The sequence below is a fragment of the Saimiri boliviensis genome, assembly GCF_048565385.1.
Source record: "Saimiri boliviensis isolate mSaiBol1 chromosome 19 unlocalized genomic scaffold, mSaiBol1.pri SUPER_19_unloc_1, whole genome shotgun sequence".
Lineage (NCBI taxonomy): Eukaryota > Metazoa > Chordata > Mammalia > Primates > Cebidae > Saimiri > Saimiri boliviensis.
Window position 1 is genome coordinate 2505228 of NW_027412502.1, and position 20505 is coordinate 2525732.

The 20505-nt window shown below is 40.1% G+C and overlaps 1 long non-coding RNA gene across 2 annotated transcripts in view; it reads left to right on the forward strand.

The window, feature by feature from the left end:
- Window positions 1-20505, forward strand: part of LOC141583197 (uncharacterized) — a 776849-nt gene that overhangs the window by 747418 nt on the left and 8926 nt on the right. Inside the window, exons 14-17 of one of the 2 annotated variants that reach the window (XR_012515902.1) lie at window positions 3766-3876; window positions 8824-8858; window positions 9871-12608; window positions 16921-17022. This is a non-coding gene — a long non-coding RNA (uncharacterized LOC141583197). Of the gene's footprint in view, window positions 1-3765; window positions 3877-8823; window positions 8859-9870; window positions 12609-16920; window positions 17223-20505 lie in introns of those variants that run through there. The other variant, XR_012515903.1, reaches the window with a different exon arrangement.

The following is a 20505-nucleotide window of genomic DNA, read 5'->3' on the forward strand; positions in this document are numbered from 1 at the left end:
CAACAATTCTAAATTTGTTCTTAACATCATGAACAGAGAGTATCTGTCTTCTAAGTTAAATACTTTTTAGACTTCAAGATTCACCCACGTCCAAAATAAAATCTATATCAGCCATATTACTGCCCTGAGATGATTTTTCCCTGTCCTTACCAGAAGCCTGCACTATCTGGAGCACTGAGGCTGTCTCAAGCCAACTGATCTGCTCTCTGGATTCCAGGGACACCCGCAGAGCCAGAGGTTGAAGGCACAGGCATTGCTATCTCTGACCGTTCTGACTCCAGGTTGATCCACCCCAATGCCCATTATTAACCACACAGTAACAGGATGCCACCAACATTTTGATTTGAGGCTGTCATGTCAGAATTTTAATAAAATTTAATAGATATTATTTTTTAGAGTACTTTTAGGTTTACAGATAAATTGAGCTGATAGCACAGGGAATTCCCCTATTCTCTCTTGTCCTCTAGAACACAATTTCCTCTATCATTAGTATCTTGCATTAGTGTGATAGATGTTTACAATTGATCAATCAATATTGGTATGTTATTATTAACTAAACTCCATAGTTTACGTTAGGGTTCATTCTTTGAGTTTTATAGTTCTGTGGGTTTTCACAATTACCTAGTGTCATGAATCCTCAGTACAGTATCACACAGAAGAGTTTCACTACTGAAAACCTCCTTGTGTTCAACCAATTCATCCCTCCTCCACGTTTGGCAATCACTGATCATTTCACTATCTCTACCATTTTGACTCTCCTGGAATGTCCTAGTGTTGGAATCATACAGTGTGTAGAGTTTTTAGACTCGTTTCTTCCTAGCATTATGTATTTAAAGTTCCTCCATGTCATTTCATGGCCTGATAGCTCATTTCTTTTTATAACGGAATCATATTGTGTTGCACAGATATACCACAGTTTGTTTAGCCATTAACTTAGTAAAGGACATTTTGGTTATTTCCAGTTTTTGACAAGTATGAGAAAACTGTTGTAAATACCTGGATGCAAGTTTTTGAGTGAACATGTTTTCACATTACTGTGGTAAATACCTAAAACTGCTATTTGCAGGATTATGTGGCAAGGCTATTTTTAGCTTTGCAAAAAACAAAAGCAAAAACAAAACAAAACAAAACAAAAACACCTGCCAAACTGTTTTCCAAAGTGACTAGCATTTGGCATTTCCACTAGCAGTGAATGAGAGTTCCCGCTGCTCTGCAACTTTGGCAGCCTTTGGTATTGTCACTTGTTTGGATTTGAGCCATTCTATTAGGTATATATTATAGTGTAGTGGCATCTCTTTGGTTTAATATGCAATTTCCTAGTGACACATGATTTTGAGCATCTTTTTCATATGCTTATTTGCCATCCATATGTCTTTTCAGGTGGAGTATCCAGATCTTCTGCCCATTTTTTTTTTTTTTTTTTTTTTTTTTTTTTTTTTTTTTTTTTTGAGATGGAGTTTCGCCCTTGTTACCCAGGCTGGAGTGCAATGGCGCGATCTCGGCTCACCGCAACCTCCGCCTCCTGGGCTCAGGCAATTCTCCTGCCTCAGCCTCCTGAGTAGCTAGGATTACAGGCACGTGCCACCATGCCCAGCTAATTTTTTGCACTTTTAGTAGAGACGGGGTTTCACCATGTTGACCAGGATGGTCTCGATCTCTCGACCTCGTGATCCACCCGCCTCGGCCTCCCAAAGTGCTGGGATTACAGGCTTGAGCCACCGCGCCCGGCCCTTCTGCCCATTTTTAGATTGGGTTGTTTGCTTTATTATTATTGAGTTTTAAGAGTCCTTTATGTATTTTGGACACCAGACTTTCATCAGAGCTGTATTTTGCCAATATTTTTTCCCAGTTTATCACTTGTTTATTCATTTTCTTAACAATGCCTTTCCCAGAGCAGAAGTTTTTAATTTTAATGAAGTCCAACTGATCAATTTTTTCTTTCCTGGGTTGTGCTTTTGACACTGTATCTGAGAAGTCATCGCTATGCCCAAGGTCACCTAGATGTTCCCTATGTTATCCTCTAGGAGTCTTACAGTTTTGTACCTTGCATTGAAGTGTAAGATCCATTTTGTGAAAGGTGTAAAATCTGTGTCTAGATTTATTTATTTTTTACATGTGGATATCTAGTCATTCTAGCACCATTTGTTGAAAAGACTATCCTTTGCCTGTTAAATTGCCTTTGTGCCTTTCTCAAAGGTTGGTCTATTTCCGAGCTCTGTATTCTTTTCTAGTGACCTATTTGTCTGCTTTTTTTCTTTCTTCACCAATTTCCACACTGTTTGGTTACTGTAGCTTTATAATTAGTGCTGAAGTCGGCAGTGTCAGTTCTGTGGGCATTTTTCTTCTGATCTTTACTATGAGAACCTGGTTGGGCTCCAGGTGACAAAACTTAGAAAAATGTGAGATCCCCACTAAATCTGGGCCCCAAGGAGTTTTGAATGCTCAAGGCAGGCCACCCTCAGCTTCTAGTAATCTGTCAGTACCATTTAAGTGCTGGCTTCAGCAGCTTCTGTTCCTTGTATTTGCCTGTCTGTCTTGTTTTCAGCATGGCAATTTGCCCTGTGACCTCTCTTCTAGGCCCGCTAATAAGATTTGATAATTTTCAGTTTGTTCAGCTTTTTTCTTGTTGTAAGGACAAGCGGTGACCTCCTGGCTCCTTGCAGGTTGGAGTAGAAACCAGAAATTTTATTGAACAAGTTACTTGTAATGAAAGTCAGTAATCACAAATGTAGAATTGAATAATTTCCGTAGATATGTAGAATTTTGTAGCCATCACCTCAGTCCCCTCTTAGAATACAGACTACCTTTCTTCCCTCCCCAGATTCCCCAGAGGCTCTTTGCAGTCATTTTCCAATCCCTGGTCACCATGACAGAGCCTGAACAAAATTAAAATTTGGGAAACAGACAACATTACATTTCAGCTTTTATTAGATTGGGATTTTATGTAATGGACCATTGTCTTAATCTTGTGTCAACTAGAGGAAAGATTTTATTCTTAAGGACTTTCTTTATGGGAACTTAGTAGTTAGTCCCATTTATTGCTCTCCTTGAATTGGTTCGTCTATGCTGGTAGCAGATAGTTGCAATCAAACCTTGTCCAGTGGGCACAAGTGAAAGCGCTAAAAAAAAAATCCTTCTATTAGAAATGTAGATGATGAATTTGCAGATAATGTTATGCAGAGTTACGTTTGTTTGTTTTTGAGCCGGAGTTTCACTCCTCTTGTGCTGGCTGGAGTGCAATGGCATGATCTCAGCTCACTGCAACCTCTGCCTCCTGGGTTCAAGCAATGCTCCTGCCTCAGCCTCCTGAGTACCTGGGATTACAGGCATGCAGCACCATGCCAAGCTAATTTTCTATTTTTAGTGGAGACAGGGTTTCTCCATGTCGGTAAGGCTGGTCTTGAACTCCCAACCTCAGGTGATCTGCCCTCCTCAGCCTCCCAAAGTGTTGGGATTAGAGGCATGAGCCTTCATGCTGGAGTGCTATGTGCAATCTCAGCTAACTGCAACTTCTACCTCTAGGGTGCAAGTGATTCTTGTGCCTCAGCCTTTTGAGTTGGCTGGGATTACAGGCATGCAGCACCACGCCCGGCAAATTTTGTATTTTTAGTAGACAAAGAGTTTCTCCATGTTGGTCAGGCTGCTCTCCAACTACAAACCTCAGGTGATCCACGCACCTTAGCCTCCCAAAATACTGGAATTACATGCATGAGCCACCACACCTGGCTGGGAGTTAAATATTTTACCATCTTTTTTTTCTTTCAGAATTTGGATTGGTAACATGGAAAAGACACTTCTCACCTGCCTGAAATGCCCTTCATTATCTTCTTCTAGTTGCGAGGGCTCTGGAACAGCCCTTACAGTGCTCCCACAAAGGTAAGTATAACATTTTAATGTAGTCCCTTGCTTTTTTTTTTCTTTTTTGTGCCTATAGGGATTAGCATACATGTATGTGAAAATATAAAAAGAGTACAGATAGGCACCTGTAACTAGTTTTCTGTTGCTACCTATTAACGCATTATAACAAGTTAGTGGTTTGAAACCACAGAAATCAGGAAAGATTGGGTTCTCTGATCAGGGTCTTAGGAGGCTGAAATCCAGTTATGGGCTGCCTGTGTTTTTCATCCAGAGATCAGGCTACTCTTCCAAGTTTACTATAGATGTATCGGCAGAATTCCTCTTCTTGTGGGTGGAGGACTGAGATCCCTTTTTCAGTGCTCCTGGCTGTCAGCCAGGAGACACCCTGACTCCAGAGGCCACCTGCATTCTTTCTCACTTTTCCCATCTTCCAACCAACAACAGCCCATGGAATTCTTCTGCAGCTCCTATCCTCTCTCTGACTTTTTCTTTTCCTACCCACTAGAGAAATCTCTGACACTGAGGGAGTGATGTGATTAGATCCGGTGCACTCAGGAAAGCACAGCCTTTGTATTAGTCTGTTCTTGCAGTGTATAATTAATGACCTGGGTGATTTATAAAGAAAGAAGTTTAATCAGATCATGGTTCTGTGGGCTGTGCAGGCTTCTGCTTCTGGGGAGGCCTCAGGAAACTTACAATCATGGTGGAAGTGGAAGCAGGCACGATCTTCACATGGCCAATGGGGGAGAGAGAGAGAGGAGCGGGGGGAAGTGCTACATACTTTTAAGCAACTAGATCTCATGGAAACTCTCATGCAATGGCACTTGGGGGATGGTGCTGAGCCATTAGAAACCTTCCCCATGATCCAATAACCTCCTGCCAGGTCCCACCTCTAACACTCAGGATTATAATTCAACATGAGATTTCGGTGGGGACACAGAGCCAAACCATATCACTCTTTAAAGTCATATGACTGCCATGTAACAATGTAATCACAGGAATGTCCTATCAGCTTAACAGGTTCCAGAGATAAGGGTACAGCATGTTTGGAGACCATTTTAGAAATTCTACCTATCACAGTTTAACTTCTATTCCCCAGACATTCACATCCCTCACAGATGCAAAATACATTCACCCTTTCACCTAAGGTTTCCAAGTTTCGTGTCATGAATGCATTAGTTCAAAGTGAAAAATGTCATGTAGCTCTAATCTGATCAAAAGTTTAAAATCTCATTTAAATCATCTACACCAAGTGTGAATGAGGCTTCTGAGGGTGTCCATTAAGTACGGATTCTTTTTTGTTTTTGTTTTTGAAAGTGAGTCTTGGTCTGTGACCTATGCTGGAGTGCAGGGGTGTGATCTTGGCTTACTGCAACTTCTGCCTCCTGGGTTCAAGCGATTCTCCTGCCTCAGCCTCTTGAGTAGCTGAGATTACAGGCATGCACCACTGGATTCAGCTAATTGTTTTGTATTTTTAGTAGAGAAGGGGTTTTGCCCTGTTAACCAGGCTAGTCTGAAACTCCTGACCTCAGGGGATCCATCCCCCTAGGCCTCTCAAAATGCTAGGATTACAGGCATGAGCCACGGTGCCTGGCCCAAATACAGATCCTTGATATAATTTCTTTACCTCTGTTGACTTGTGAAACTGAACAAACAGCTTATCTGTCCTCAATGTGCACTGGTGGGACAGTCACAGAGTAACGACGCTAGTGATTCTTGTTCAAAAAGAGGGAAAGTGGAGGGAACAAAGTCACTGATCCAAAACCATTTTGAAATGGGGCTGAGCAAAGTCCAGCAGGAATTTCTTGATTGGGCTCCTCAGCCTGGAACTAACGCTCTGTGACAGGGGGCTTTGTCTCTGGGCTCTGCATATTTTTCTATCATTATTGAAAACATTTTATTTTTCTTCTTCCCCCACTCTTTTGGTTCTTCCCCTTTCTCCTCATGGCGGCATCCTCCACTTAATCCTTGTTGCATCATCCCAGCAGAATTGGTCAGATATTGCTGGTGTCATGGTCCTGACCATCTCCACGAGGGGCTGTCCTTGTGAGCCCATGCTCCTCTTCACTGTCCTGACCTCTCGCAGTCATGATTCCTTTCAGCTGCCCTGGCTGGCTCAGGAGAAAACCTAAGACTATGGAGTCCCAGAACCAATCTCTGCCCTCTCTATCTCCAGGAGAGGAAGAAAATAACAGGGATCTTCATGGAGAAATGACTCAGATGAGGGCCTGGACTCTCCAGCAGTTAGAGCAGAAGAAAGTTTCTGAAGAAGAATGGAGGAGCTGAGAGCCCAGGCCGGGAAAGCAGGGTTGTGTGAAACGCTATTCAATCCTACGTGCTCCCTGCCCCAATCTAGCAGCTAGTGAATGACAGCTGACCGAGTATAAACACCAGGACTATAGAACTGTGATAAAGGGTTTGTCCAAAGAAAGGGGCTTTTACTCTTTTTGTTATCACAGTGGACATTGCTGTTTTTCATCTAAAGTTTTCTGAACGGCAGCAGTGAGCTTCTGGAGGGTGAGTTACCTGCTCTGCACAGGGAGGCTTAGGCCAAGGCTTGTGTGGGATCTGCTGCCACCAAGTGGTGAGGGAGGGAGCCTGGGAGAGTCTCAGTCTTTCTGGGCTTCAGGTCCCTCATCGGCAAGGTAGGGGCTTTTTGTACCTCTCCGAGGTCACTTCCTGCTCTGTTTTCTCTGCATCTCTGAGGAATTGAGATGGTTTTCAATACTGCCTGGGACCTTCAGCTGAGACCTGACTCTGTGTGTCTCCTGCAGAAGGCTGAGCTGAGTCTACACACTGGAATCCCAGAGATCAGGGAACAGGCGGAATAAAGAAACTCAGCAGGTTTAGCGGATGAGAATAATCCCCAAAGGACAAGCCATTGGTAGATGAAAACCAAAGAATGGGAGAATAAGGGAAAACTGGGACAGAAGCCTGAAGGGAAATGGGCACTGCCTGTGATCATTTAAATTCTCAAGGAGCAGCATGAGCTGAGCAGTGGGGACTGGGAAACTTACTCCACGGGAATCTCCTGCCTCTGGCCAGAGAGGCATAGGGTAGATCAGAGCTGGTTTATAGTGAGGGGCAGCTTCAACTCCAGGAGCGGGAGGATGTGACCGTGAGCCCCCACCCCAGACCCAGGAGCCTCGACCTCGGGGCTGCCGTAGCAGTGGATGCTCTTCAGGTCAGTGTGGGTTAGAGGGAATAACCATGCTTGGAGAAAGGTTGGAGTTGTTCATTCTTAATCAAACAGCTCTGTCCTGGGTCAGGTGCCAGAGTAAGTGTCCCTTGCTTGTATATGAAACAGTGATACTTATACTATTCTTCTGCATCTTCAGTTGAGGGAAGTTTCCCATAAATATTTATTATTTACTTTTCTTTATATTGGCTAAGCACTTGTGATTCAGGTATTTAACGTCTCTAAAGAAACACAAGCCAGTGAGTGGAAGAACACACACAGATCATTTCAACAAGATACGGTAGTTCTACCCAACTGAGGTGTTGTGGCAGCCTGGAAGATGGGAGGGTATGTCAGAGGACATTGCTCCTAATGACAGGGGGAGGTGTAAGAGAACATTTTCAGATTGGCTGGGTGCAGTGGCTCACGCCTATAATCTGAGCACTTTGTGAGGCTGAGGTGGGTGGATCACAAGATCAAGAGATTGAGACTATCCTGGTCAACATGAAATGGTGGACCATTTCTACTGAAAATACAAAAAAATTAGCTGGGTATTGTGGTGTGTGCCTGTAGTCCCAGCTACTCGGGAGGCTGAGGCAGGAGAATTGCTTGAACCCAGGAGGCAGAGGTTGCAGTGAGCTGAGATCATGCCATTGCACTCCAGCCTGGGTAACTAGAGCGACACTCCACCTCCAAAAACAAAAAAAATTCAGAACAGGCTTGTCTTCCTTCAAGCTCCCACAGGAGAGGATCCTGGGGCCGCGATGGTGTAGGGCAGGTGCCTCTTTAGGGAAGGGGATTTGCAGCATTCTGAGAGAAAGAGCATCCTTACAAGACATAGGGAACAGAAATGTAGGTGAAAGAGTCGGAGGTTTCTGATCAATTTTATTCAGTCATGGATGAACACTGCTGAGAGGCCTCTCTGTGCTGGGCCCTTAGCTAAGAACCATGATCACAGAGGTGAGTAAAATAGGATCCCAGCTTTCACACAATTCTCAGTCTAGTGACTGGTGATTGATGAGAAGTGTAGTGATGGTGGGTTCATCGGAACCAGTGGCTGATGCCGCATGGGATGACCTCAGTGGATGGCCTGGGCCAGTGACCCTGGACTTCAGCCATATTTCAGCATCTCGAGGTGCAGTACACCAATACCTCTGCTGCATGTTGAGTCAAAGCAGTTAACACAGCCAAGGTACTCAGCCAAGGTATCACACTGGTGATATCAGTAGCTATTGACTGTTTCCAGCTGGGGAAACAAAGAAGTAAATTTAGTAAGTCTTCTAAATTTGTCCTTGCCATAATGATAAATAACTGTATCTTGATAATGAATTATATACTGGCAAATTAATTATAATTTGCCATAATGAGAAATAACTTTATGCTGAGTACTGCCGACACACAAGCCCTTGAGGACACATGCCTGAGGATTCTGATGAAGATAATGATGTCCAGATATGTACACATTTGGACCTACAGTTCAGCTTTGAAACAGTGGAAGACCCAGTTTCAAATTCAAGGTTGCTTTGAGTAGAATCTCACTTTACCTCTCTTTGCATGGCAATGGGGCCAATCTTCCCTAAGCTGTACCTTACAAGAAAAGTAATACTGGTAAGATTTCAGAGTTCAGCAGACAGAGGTAAGTATTTTAGTGCCAATGATTGAGATCTACTCTAACAGTGTCCAATATTATTAAATTCTTATCTTCAGATAATTTAAAATAAAATATTTAACACTAAACTTTAGCCTCGATGACAAAAGAATTTAATCAAATTTTTATTGTTCCACAGCATCCTGTATATATCCCATATTTATTTAAAACTCTGTAAGTATGCCACTGGTCAGAAAAATGTTTTTTCACATATGTATTTATATTATTGAATACTGTTTTGTAGTTCATGAGAGGTATTTGGGGAATAATAAAGAGCCACACACTGTTAATCTACTTAGCTCAATTAAATACATTGCTCCACAGAGGAACATATGTCTAAATCAATCACATTCATAGTCAAACCATTTTATATATTTGTTACCTACTATTTTAAGTAGTATTAAAAGTGTCACTAACTAGATATATCTTATGTCTTTTGTAATTATGAGCTGCTTAAGAACATGAACACATACTTATTTGCACATTTTATATTGCCTCTCATACTGCTTGTTGTTTATAAAAAATCTGCTGCAATTAAAAAGTTAATAAAAACAATAAAATAAAAATGGTTTAAATTCAAAAGACAATCATAAGTTCTATCTGACATAATAAAAAGGAGGCCAGGTGCAGTGGCTCATGCCTATAATCCCAGCACTTTGGGTGGCTGAGGCGGGTGGATCACGAGGTCAAGAGATCAAGATCATCCTGGTCAACATGGTAAAAACCCATCTCTACTAAAAATACAAAAATTAGCTGGGCATGGTGGCACAGCCTGTAGTCCCAGCTACTCGGGAGGCTGAGTCAGGAGAATTACTTAAACCCAGGAGGCAGAGGTTTCAGTGAGCCGAGATCATGCCATTGCACTCCAGCCTGGGTAACAAGAGTGAAACTCTGTCTCAAAAAAACAAAATAATAATAATAATAATAATAATAATAAATTATCTAAACAGTATATGTAACAAAAGCATTTTTGTTGTTATTGTTGTTGTTGTTGTTTTGCTACATAAGTAAGAAAACTTCCCAAGACACACAAAGTGGATTTGAACAAATTGAAAATAAATGCTATACCCTTGGATAGGAAGACTGCAAAAAATAATGTTGCTCTTGTTCAAGTCAACTGACAAATGTATAATTTATTCACTATGCTCCCTGGAAAATAATTAATACATCCCAACCATTGCCACAGGACTTGCAGTGCTTCACTGAGGGAGAAGACTTCCACGCCTACTGAGCTGAACCTGGCCACCTTTGGCAACCGGCTTTGGCCAAAAAAAGTAAGAAAAATTGATTTGTACCATTTTGCAGAGAAACTTGAAGAGTTTCATTGTGGTTTGGCCATGCTTTTCTCCAACATCTGCTTCAAAACTGAGATGGAAACTTTATCCCACATTGTGGTTTCAGAATGAATGTCAAAGCTAATATAGATGTTAAGATGAGATTAGTAGATCATCTGTTACTACAGAAGAAAGCGCTGATAGTTGGGAAATTGTTGCATGGAGATTCATTGTAATCTCTACTTCATATGTGCATTTGGAAAATTTTAAAAGAACATGTTTGCAAAACGCTAAAAATGAACCAGTATGACATGTTGTCATTAGAAAGATATCAATGATTTAATCTAAAATATTATTCTAACCCTAAAAAGTCCTTCATTTAAATTGAGAAAAACATTTGATTATCAAATCAAACTTGAACCTATTTTTGTATGATGTATATGTCTGTGAAAATTAATAATTTAAGAGAAAATATTACATATGCATATTTTAAACACTAAATATAGCTCAGGCCACGCAAAGAGAATGTCTCATTTATTCTTTAAAATTCTGTCTGTTATATATGGTTTTCTCTAGTCTCTAAAACCTCAGATGTCTATATAGAGTAGGGTTTGATTTAAAAAAAAGTTATGTCCATCAATTTTTATTTGGCTACAAAAGCTTACTATATTTAGGAACAATCCAGAATTGTAAGTTGGTTTATTGAATATATTTTTCACTTTCTTCCCTCTACTTTTAATGTGGTGCATTATCCTGTAAATTACATTCAGATTATCATCTCCTTAAGTTTATAAAATGTTTTTCAAAATAAAAGTAAAAAAAATAACAATTGTAAAGTTTCTTTTTAAGATACAAACTTCATGAAACATTATGTTTTTTGATAAGCATGATATCAGCAACATATTTGGTTGATAATGAAAGGCAAAGCTTTACAGAAACAGGAATATCTGAGTCAAAATTTTCCATAATTTGTTTTTATGTATTATATTTCACAAAATGCATGTAACTGGATTAGTTCTGCAATAGATTAAATTTGTTTTCTCACAAAATAGAACTTAAACAAAAGCAGGTGCTGTTTTCTGATGGAACACTATGAACCTATTTCCATAATGAGTTTTACAGACACATAAATCTTCAATTCACATTCTGCATTTTATAAAAGTTGCCTGCTACTAAAACCTTCAAGAAAACTACAAATTTTAAATTGGTTGTTAATTTGAGGGTCTTTGAACATTTAGACATAAAAAGATAACTTTAAATTCCATAGCATTTACAGACAAGAAGAGCATGCTATTTTTAAAAATTATTTAAACACTTTTCAAAGAAAATTGTTTCACTAATTTTTTAAATATTTATTTTAATATTTATCATCAGATAATACCTCAACACCTTACCATGAAATTTAATTATATGAGTTAAATAAAATACAATTTGACATTTAATGCTCACATTGAACTTATATCTGTTCCCATAGAGAACTATACACCTTGTATATTATATTGCAAAAACATTAACAATGGAAACATATTCATGTTGCTTAAAATAGTCTTGTATACACTAACCTGAATTTTTATTAATACATCAAATGAAATAAAATAGTCTCAAGTACAATTTAATATATATCTTTAGTTTTACATTTTATGTATCACAGAATGGTGCAGTAAAGTATGAAAAATATATTGAGCTGCTATCTAGGAGACTATAATAATTAAATAGTCCTGTGTCCTAAATAATCAAACTACTCTGAAAGCATATTTGTTTTTTATTAGTGTCACATTTCTGTGTAATATTTAAATTTCCTTGAAAGCCAAAGTAAATAATTTAAAGCATATCCTAATTATAAACATAAAATTGAACAATGTCAAGGTATAATTTAAAAATTTAGAACAGATTTTAAATAACAGTTGTAGATATTAACAGAAATATGGAATCAGTTACCTTTAATACTGGACTTTTAATTTTACATATTTTTTCTCGAGTTCAAAGTAGAAAATATGATGGAAGGGTCACAGGATCCTTAGGGTGTCACTTTTCCAGCTCAGAACCAGCCACCTTTCCATCTGTGGCCGGTAGCATCTTTGCTTGAGCTCTTTTCAGGTCACGGGGCTGGTTCCATCCACTAGGCCCAGCAGGCTGTGCTTGGCTCATGCTAGCAGCTCAGATTCTGTGCCTGCCAAGAGTGAGCAAGGCATAGAGCAGTGAGGTGTGTGTAAGCCAGTGTGGGTTCTGGCCACTGCTCACAGCCAGGTGTGCCAGCTGTGGCAGAGTGGGCAGCTCTAGGCCCTGGCACAGGTGCTGGCACCCAGTGAGGCTGTGGCTGGACCAGGTGTATTAAAATTATCTTCCACTGTGGGTGCCAGGCAGCTTGGAGACACCAGAAACTGCAGAGCCTCAAAGAGTGTTAGCCCTGGCTTGGAGAGCACCTAGATCTAGGCTTCCAAAAGGGCCACTGCTCTTCTCTCTTCTCTCCTTTTAGTGATGAGTAGGGGCCATGTTTCATCCCCGTTTGTGTTATAGCTCTTTCAGTCCCATCATTTGGCAGGTCCTGAGTTTTTGTTCAACGTCCAAGTAGAATGAGTGGAAAACTGGAAGGTGAGCATGACAGAGAGAAGCTTCACTGAGCAACAAAACAGCTCACCAGAGATCCAAAGTGAGTAGCTCTTTCTTGCAGCTGGTAGTACCGATGTCTGTGTGAGTCTGGCTGAGTCTGGGGTTTTTATATGCTCAGAAGGGAGGAATTGAGTGCTGATTGATCAATAGGTGGCCGTGGATGAGCCAAAAAAAGCACCATAAGTTCTCACTCCAAACCACAGACTCCACCTGGAACTGGTAACCCATCCCTGGCTTGAAGGTTGAGTTTCAACAGGGACCCACCCTTTGTGCCCAAGAACCTGTCTGCCTGCCACCATCTGCATTCAGTACAACTCAACCACTCTGTTTTCACAGAGGAGAACTTGCAACCCTGTGCCAAGCTGCCATTAGCCCCTTCCAGTCTCCCTCCTGTGCTCCTTGGCACCCCAAATCTGGAAGACACCAAGGCAGTGGTGGGGGATATTGTCAGTGCTGTCTTTAGTATGTGCACAACTGGCTGGGTTGCAACAGCACTCGGGCTTGACCACAGCTTTCCTCCAAAATTATTGCAGGTGCCAAGGGAAAGGCAGAGTCCAGGAAGTAAGAACAGAGACATCTGAGCCACTTGGGGGAGAGGCGCTTCCTGGTCCCCAAGAGTGCAGGGATCCTGAGTCTGGAGCTGCAGCTGGATAGCTGCAGCTGTGTCCCTGAGCCTAGCTCTTCTGCCTCACCAACTCAGCAGGGGGCAGGCTTCCCACCTGTTCCTGGCTCCCGCTGGCTCCATGGAGTGTGCAGCCCTGGCTGTGCCTCCCCCACTGCAGCTGGCACCCCCACAGAGGCTGCTCCAGATAGGCCACCACTGCCATCAGAGGCAATTCTTTTAAAAACTACATTTTATTTAATGAATGATATTAAACACAAATAGCTAATTTTAGAAATATTGTGTTTTCCATGTTATAGTTACCCAGTGACTATGGAAATTAAATATGTATTACAAACTGAAAGTGAGAAAATCAAGACATAAAATTTTGTTTGTTTAGCCCATTGAAAATAAAAGTCAGAATATGCTTCAGTAAGGCTACCTGTGAATTAAAAAAACATAATTATTACAACAATCTATTACGGTTATTCCTTAAGTGATTCCTAGAAGTGACAATAATTCATGCTCTTAAGCTAATGATTTCATTTTTTTCTCACAGATTAAATATAAGCATATATATTTATAGCCAATTTAAAATATTTTTGACATGTGAAGTAGAGCATGGCATCAATGATGATACCAATAAGAAATTAAAATATAGCATATTATATTAAAAGTTGCTGTTTATAAACATGTTGTATTATTGGTATGTCATTTGCACATTTTTTCTCAACAAGTCTTGCTATGACCATGAAGACAGAAAGCACTGTAGCTATAGCAAACAGAAAGATATTTAATAAAGGAATTTAGAAACAGCTCTTATAAAACAGCTGTTTTATAGAAAATCTGAGGAAGAAAAAGCCAAGGAAATCTGCCAGTGACTTCTAGAAGATCAAAATTTTTTAGTTAACATGGGAAGTAGTCATTGATTTTCTCAGACTTCTGCAGCACTAGTGGGAGTATTTTGATAGACAATGTCCACAGTCACTAGCAAAACCTTATGTCTGTCATATGCATGTCCTGTCCCATGTGATTCTTTGCTGCACCCACGTGAACAGGAGTGATACTTGCTTCTGTTATCCCCTCCAATGCTTTTGTTAATGCCTTGTATTTGTGGAATACAATCTAAAATTCTGCTGGCAGGAATTATGAAGAAATAGATGTTCTGGGCTTCTAGTCTCTACGACACTGGGAAAAGAGTACACAGAAAATTTATTATTGAGTGGCTAAAAGACAAAATGAAACAAACTCAAAATAGTTTTTAAGGTTTATACCTTTTAAAACAATTACATGGGACCTTAAAGATACTCTACCTAAGCAATACAATCTCCATTGCAGGGTATTAATCAACACACTTAACTATGTAGTCTCTTCAAGGAAGCTCAACCATATCTGTAAAAGAAAGAATTGCAGTCCATATATATAATTATTAGAGAACCTTTGTTTTTGTTCTTGAGAAAAATCTGAGAATTCTCTCTTCTGTGTTATTCTTGTCTCTTGTTTATAATTGTCTCTATTTTTATATGCATAGTGAGAGTTAGAGCTACAAATAAGTATATATACCTAAGATCTTTATGGATTTGTGCATTGTAGACATTTTGTGCAAATCAAATGATACAATATGTGGTTCTTTGTGTCTTGTTTCTGGCATTTCACATAATTTATCCAAGGCATTCATATTGTAAACAATGTGTTTTACTCACCTATTTAAACTAAGTTGGGGTAGAAGAATAAAGTGCTGAATATCTCAGTTACTGAACTCATTAGAGCTCTTAGTTTTCTCTTGAAGTCTGATCTAGATGGGTAGATCCAAGTATCTGGCTGATTATGTCTCTAAATCCTAATCATTCATTACTTTTCAGAAAACCTCAAACAAAAGCATTTTGGGAAATTCCTCCCACCATCTGTAGACCAGACAGTTATTATTACACACTCTAAGAATATTATGCTAGCTCCTCATAATATCCAACAAATTCTCATTCAATTTGTAGATATTACTATGAAACTGTACATTCTAAAATGGTAAGGCCAGAATTGGTCTTATTTGCCACTATATTCTCACTTTCTAATGCAATTCTTAGAACATAATACATACTACATGTGCAGCTAACAAATATATGAACAAATAAAAGACCTAATATAAAGAAATATTGCATTGAAGTTTCCAAGAACATAATGAATGAAAATTCTAAGTGACGAATGCCAACAAAATCAAGAAATAGATTGAATGCCAGATTCACAGTCTAAGAAAATATCATTATGTTTAGGTTTTAAATAATTACAACAAAATTTTATTTCATAGTGCTGATTTTGAAACTTTTCCTGGATCTTCAATTTATTAAAAAAAGATAAAGTGATAGGGAAGGAGAAAATAAAACTTAAAATGAGGAGGCTACCATCACTTAAACTATCATATGTTCTATGGTTTGGCTCCTTTCTGTGAAATCCCATGTTGAAACTGATCTCCAGTTTATCAGTGTGGAGAGGTAGGGCCTACTCCGAGATGTTTGGGTCATGGGAATGCCTTCATGTTTTTGGGCTGAGATGGGGTTGTGAAGTTTAGCTTCAGCAGGAATGATTATGTTTCTGAGAGAGCAAGTTGTTTTTAAAAAAATCTGTCTTCCTGGTTTCTCTCTCTTGCTTTCTCTCTCACCACATAATGTCTCTGAACCTGCCTGCTTCTTCTCCACTTCCTGGAATAAATGAACTCTACCAGAGTCCCTCACCAGGTCCATCTGCCCAATCTTAGACTTTCAGTAGCCAGGATTGTGGGCATTGACTTCTTTCTATTACAAAATACCTAACCTCAGGAATTCTGTTATAGAAACACAAAGTGTAATAAACCAATGTATATAGTAAATTACAAAGTAAAAGGCAGTATAAATTACTTATGGAATGGATAGTACAAAATCTATTTACATTTGAAAGAATAATCTAGTAGATAGAGAATGCAGATTTTTATAGTAAAATGAGATACCCATGTCTCAGAAAGAGAGAGAGAGAGAGAGAGAGAGAGAGAGAGTTAAAAAGTAGTAAAATAATTTTCAGCATAGTTTGCAGAATAAAGGTGGACTGAAATATGAACACGTCTTCAAAAAAAAAGAAAGCAAATAAAATTTTGGAGCATAATCATAAAATAAATGTGGACTGAAATGTGAAGACATTATAAAATCTATAATATTCTCAACCCCAGGAAATCAGGGTTCATTTCTCACAGATAATCAGTCATGTGAAGTCCTTCATTGAACCTGTTAAGCTAAGAGCCAGATCTCCCTAATCTATGGAAGTTTATTTAAAGCTTATTTGACAGGCATCACTGAACAAAAGGAAAGTTGAGTCCTGAGTGGGTGCACACCTGGGTGATTGGGAAAAATGTTGAAGCCAGAACATATGGGTTCAGTCCTTTATACTTCATATTCCCAGTGTCCTCACACAACCTCATTAAGTCTCCCATTTTTCTGTGGCTCCACTATAAACTGGCTGGGGTGTCTGCCTCACATACTCTGAGGGTGACTGAGAACCACCATGGCTCTCCAAACTAAGACTAGGAGACACAGCAAGGCTTAGGAGCCTAGGGGAGCAGCCTGTGGTGTCATTTGAGATGTTCTGGGAGCTGAAAAGTAGCATTGTGTCACAACTCTACAAATTGAGGACAACATACAGGAAGGTGATTCACAGGCTAAAGCCCAAGTCCTAGATTGTGAATCCCTTAGCCGAGACCTTCAGCATTTTCTGCTTTCTTTTGAGGCAGGTTGGAGAGCTCCAGTGATCCTTGAGATCTGTGACTGCTGCATGTCACGATCATGGCATCTTAGAACCCTGAGTGTGAGAACCAATGAAACCTCCGTCCCAGGTGATATGCAAATGTGTCCTTTCTCTAATCAATCTTCTAATGCAAATGTTAGAAGTTTTAAAGAACTTTGTTAAATTTTTTAATTTTTTTAAATTGTACTTTAGGTTCTAGGAGCCATGTGCAGATCATGCAGGGTTGTTGCATAGGTGCATACTATATGTGGCATTTCTCCCCATGTTATCCCTCCCCACACTCCCTACCCCCTGCTGTCCCTCCCCTCGCCTCCCCCAACTGCCCCCAGTGTGTGATGCTCCTCTCCCTGAGTTACATGTTTGCATGTTCAACACCCGCCTGTGAGTGAGAACATGTGGTGTTTCATTTTCTGTTCTTGTGTCAATTTGCTAAGAATGATGGTTTCTAGATTCATCCAAGTCCCTACAAAGGACATGAACTCATTGTTTTTCATGGCAGTGTGGTATTCCATGGTGCATATGTGCCACATTTTCTTTTTCCAGTCTATCATTGATGAGCATTTGGGTTGGTTCCAGGTCTTTGCTATTGTACACAGGGCAGCAATGAATACACATGTGCATGTGTCTTTATAGTAGAACGATTTATAGTTCTTTGGGTTTTAAAATGCTTTTTCTGGCACTTTCACTTACTGCTATCTTAAACCTGGGTTCTCTCTCAATGATTTGCTCTTTTTTTCCTTGCCTCCTCATAAGTTTCTGTTATTTCTCTTATTCCCATTTATTTGCTTTTTTTTTTGGCTGAACTACCTTTACAGTTTCTCTGTCTTATAGCTGTTTGTTTAAGTAAATTTTAACCATTTTGCAAGGTACTGATCCAATTATTTTATATAGGTGCAGGATATGTGTGTGTGTGTGTGTGTGTGTGTGTGTGTGAGTGTACAAACAATTACTGTGTATATAGCAACACTATATTATGTGAATATACACATAACACACCCATGGAGTCCACATCCACACACATTGCTTTGAGAAAGGCACTTTGTTCTGGGAATGAGGCTTATAAGCAGTGGGTGTGGGAATCAAATTGAGGCAGTTTAACTTCAAGACATTGCTCTAAACCATGACACCATATTACTCTCAGCTGTCTTTTTCACTTTGGATACTGATATACAACAGACACTTCATGCTAATTCCGGGAAATGATCATTTTGAAATGTGCAGGAAATGTTGCCTGTTCCCTTCTTTATCTGGATCCCTTCTTCACTATGACTTTGCTTTTTCTCACCTAGGATTACTTTTCTGACACATGCATGGGTACATCCCATTAAAGTAAGAGAGTTTTACTTTGTGTAAGGCACTGACAGAATCTCTCTTTCTCCATATACACCTGAACGTGACTGTCCTCTTTCTCCGTTCCAATTGTTTAACCCCAAATACCTTTTACCTTTTCAGATGTCACAAGGATGTGACTGAGTAGTTTCAAGGGCATCCACTTTTGCTTCCTCCTCCTACCTTTGAATCCTGCATCTGCATTGCTGGATCTCAGGCCAAAGAGGAAACCCTTGTTTCCCATTCCAGGATATTTTGGTGACCAACTTTTCTTATGTTGTGAATTTGAAGGACAAGGGCAGATAATGAGAAATGGATAGACAGGGACCTGTGTTCTGAGACCTGGGCCAGAGGACTGATGGAGGTGGAGAAGAATCTCAGTGATTCTGGCAGGCATCATGGATCACGAAGGGCCAGAGGAGTGGAACATATGGGCACAGGGTGAGAGGCCTGTGACAGGACACAGCCTATCTCCTTCACAGCAGAATGTTAATAGGCATTAGATTTTAATAAACAGAGAACATATCTCTGAGTCAGCATCAAACATTTCTACAGTCCAGAAGAAGGAATAGCCACAGCACCTAACCTCACCTTCCCTTGTGAGTATGGGAGTCACAGGGCAGTGAGAATGGAACAGCGTTTATCTGAGGTTAAAGCCAATGCTTCTCTCTCTTTAGTCCACACTTACAGTAAGGTCCATTGGATGCCGTGGCTACAAGTTTCTGAACTTCTGGCTTTTGAAGGAAAGACTTTCTCACCCTCTGTGCTGAAGGTATTCTATGTATTATGAAATCTGGTTAGTGGCTCTTACCATCAAGAAATCTTGAAAAGTACAAGGCACTCAGAAGGCCTACATTAATAGTTTCCAGCCACTTAGAGACATCAGAGGGGTTCCTGCCAAGGGTGCACTGACCTTTTTCATCTCACTGTCCTAGAGTTAGTGGGTCTGTCTCTGGTCATCTTGAAGGAGATGGATCATCCTTCACTCCCTCTACTTCAGTATCTTGTGCATCTTCCTCAATGGTTTTGCCATGTTGTTTTCATAATGATTGTCCAGTTGATACTAAATCTTGAAAAAAAATTGCAAAAGAATCTTTAATTCTTTTTTGGTCTCAATTGTCAATTGCCCTTTTACACGAATCTGGGGCAGATCTAAAGGGCTTCTTAGAGCTCATGTTTTATAGGACCACAGTCTCTGGATGTAGATCCTCAATGTCCACTTCTTAAAGATACATTCCATCCCACATTCTCTTCCTATGATGTAACTTCAAGACTGCTACTGTTGAATGTTCTAGTCCCTTTACTTTGTGTAGTGTTGTGACTATAGCTGATGTTTTACTCTAGCATAATAACACTTCTCCTGACTCTGTGGGAATCTTCACTGTGGAACGGTAACTACCATGCTGTGAGCAAGCCCAAGTGGCTACGTGAAGAGGCCCTTTGAATATATTCGAGGTAACAGCCCCAACTGAGGAACCCCAGACATCAGTCAGGATCATCTGCTAGACTGGGAGTGGAACATCTGTTGCCATTATTTAATTGGTGATCATGAAAATGACCATGTGGTAGGTAGACAGACTCAGTTGACTCACTAGAATCTGGGTTTTTATCAGAACTGGGTTTTGCTCGTTTTGTCTTGTTTTCTTTTTTCCTGACACTAATGTGTTCCCACTGTAACGTGAGGTGATGATGATGTCTCAGGTCTAGGTTATCAGTGAGAATTCACAATCTGTGTGAATTTTAAGTATAAACACATTTTAAAGCAGACAGTCTGCTCCTCTGTCTATTTTCCCCTGGGTGATGCTGTTTGCTTTTTTAAACAGCTACAGAAGTCAATGTGGGTTAAACCTTTTGGGTTCTAGCTCAGGCATTGCTGGCAAGTTCTCAGAGAAGCAAGGCTCCTCAGGCTGCACCATTTGGCCCATGTCTGCAGATGGCTGTTCTATCTAGGTTTTTGTAAGTTCACTCTGATGTTCACACAGTGATAAAAATCACTTAATAATGCATTTCTCAGAATGTGTTTTTGTCACCATAGGACACATGCCTGTTAAATCCTCATTTTTGCCCAAAGATTCAGTGACAATTTAGGTGTAAAATAAATGTTCCCCCTAAAGTGATGAGGTGCAGACTTTATTGTATCAATAGGAGGGAGCTCCCACACTTGCAAATGCATTGTACAAAATCCTGTCTGTCCATGGTGTGCAAATTATGTTCCTGCCTGAGATCATTCAGCTGGAATCAC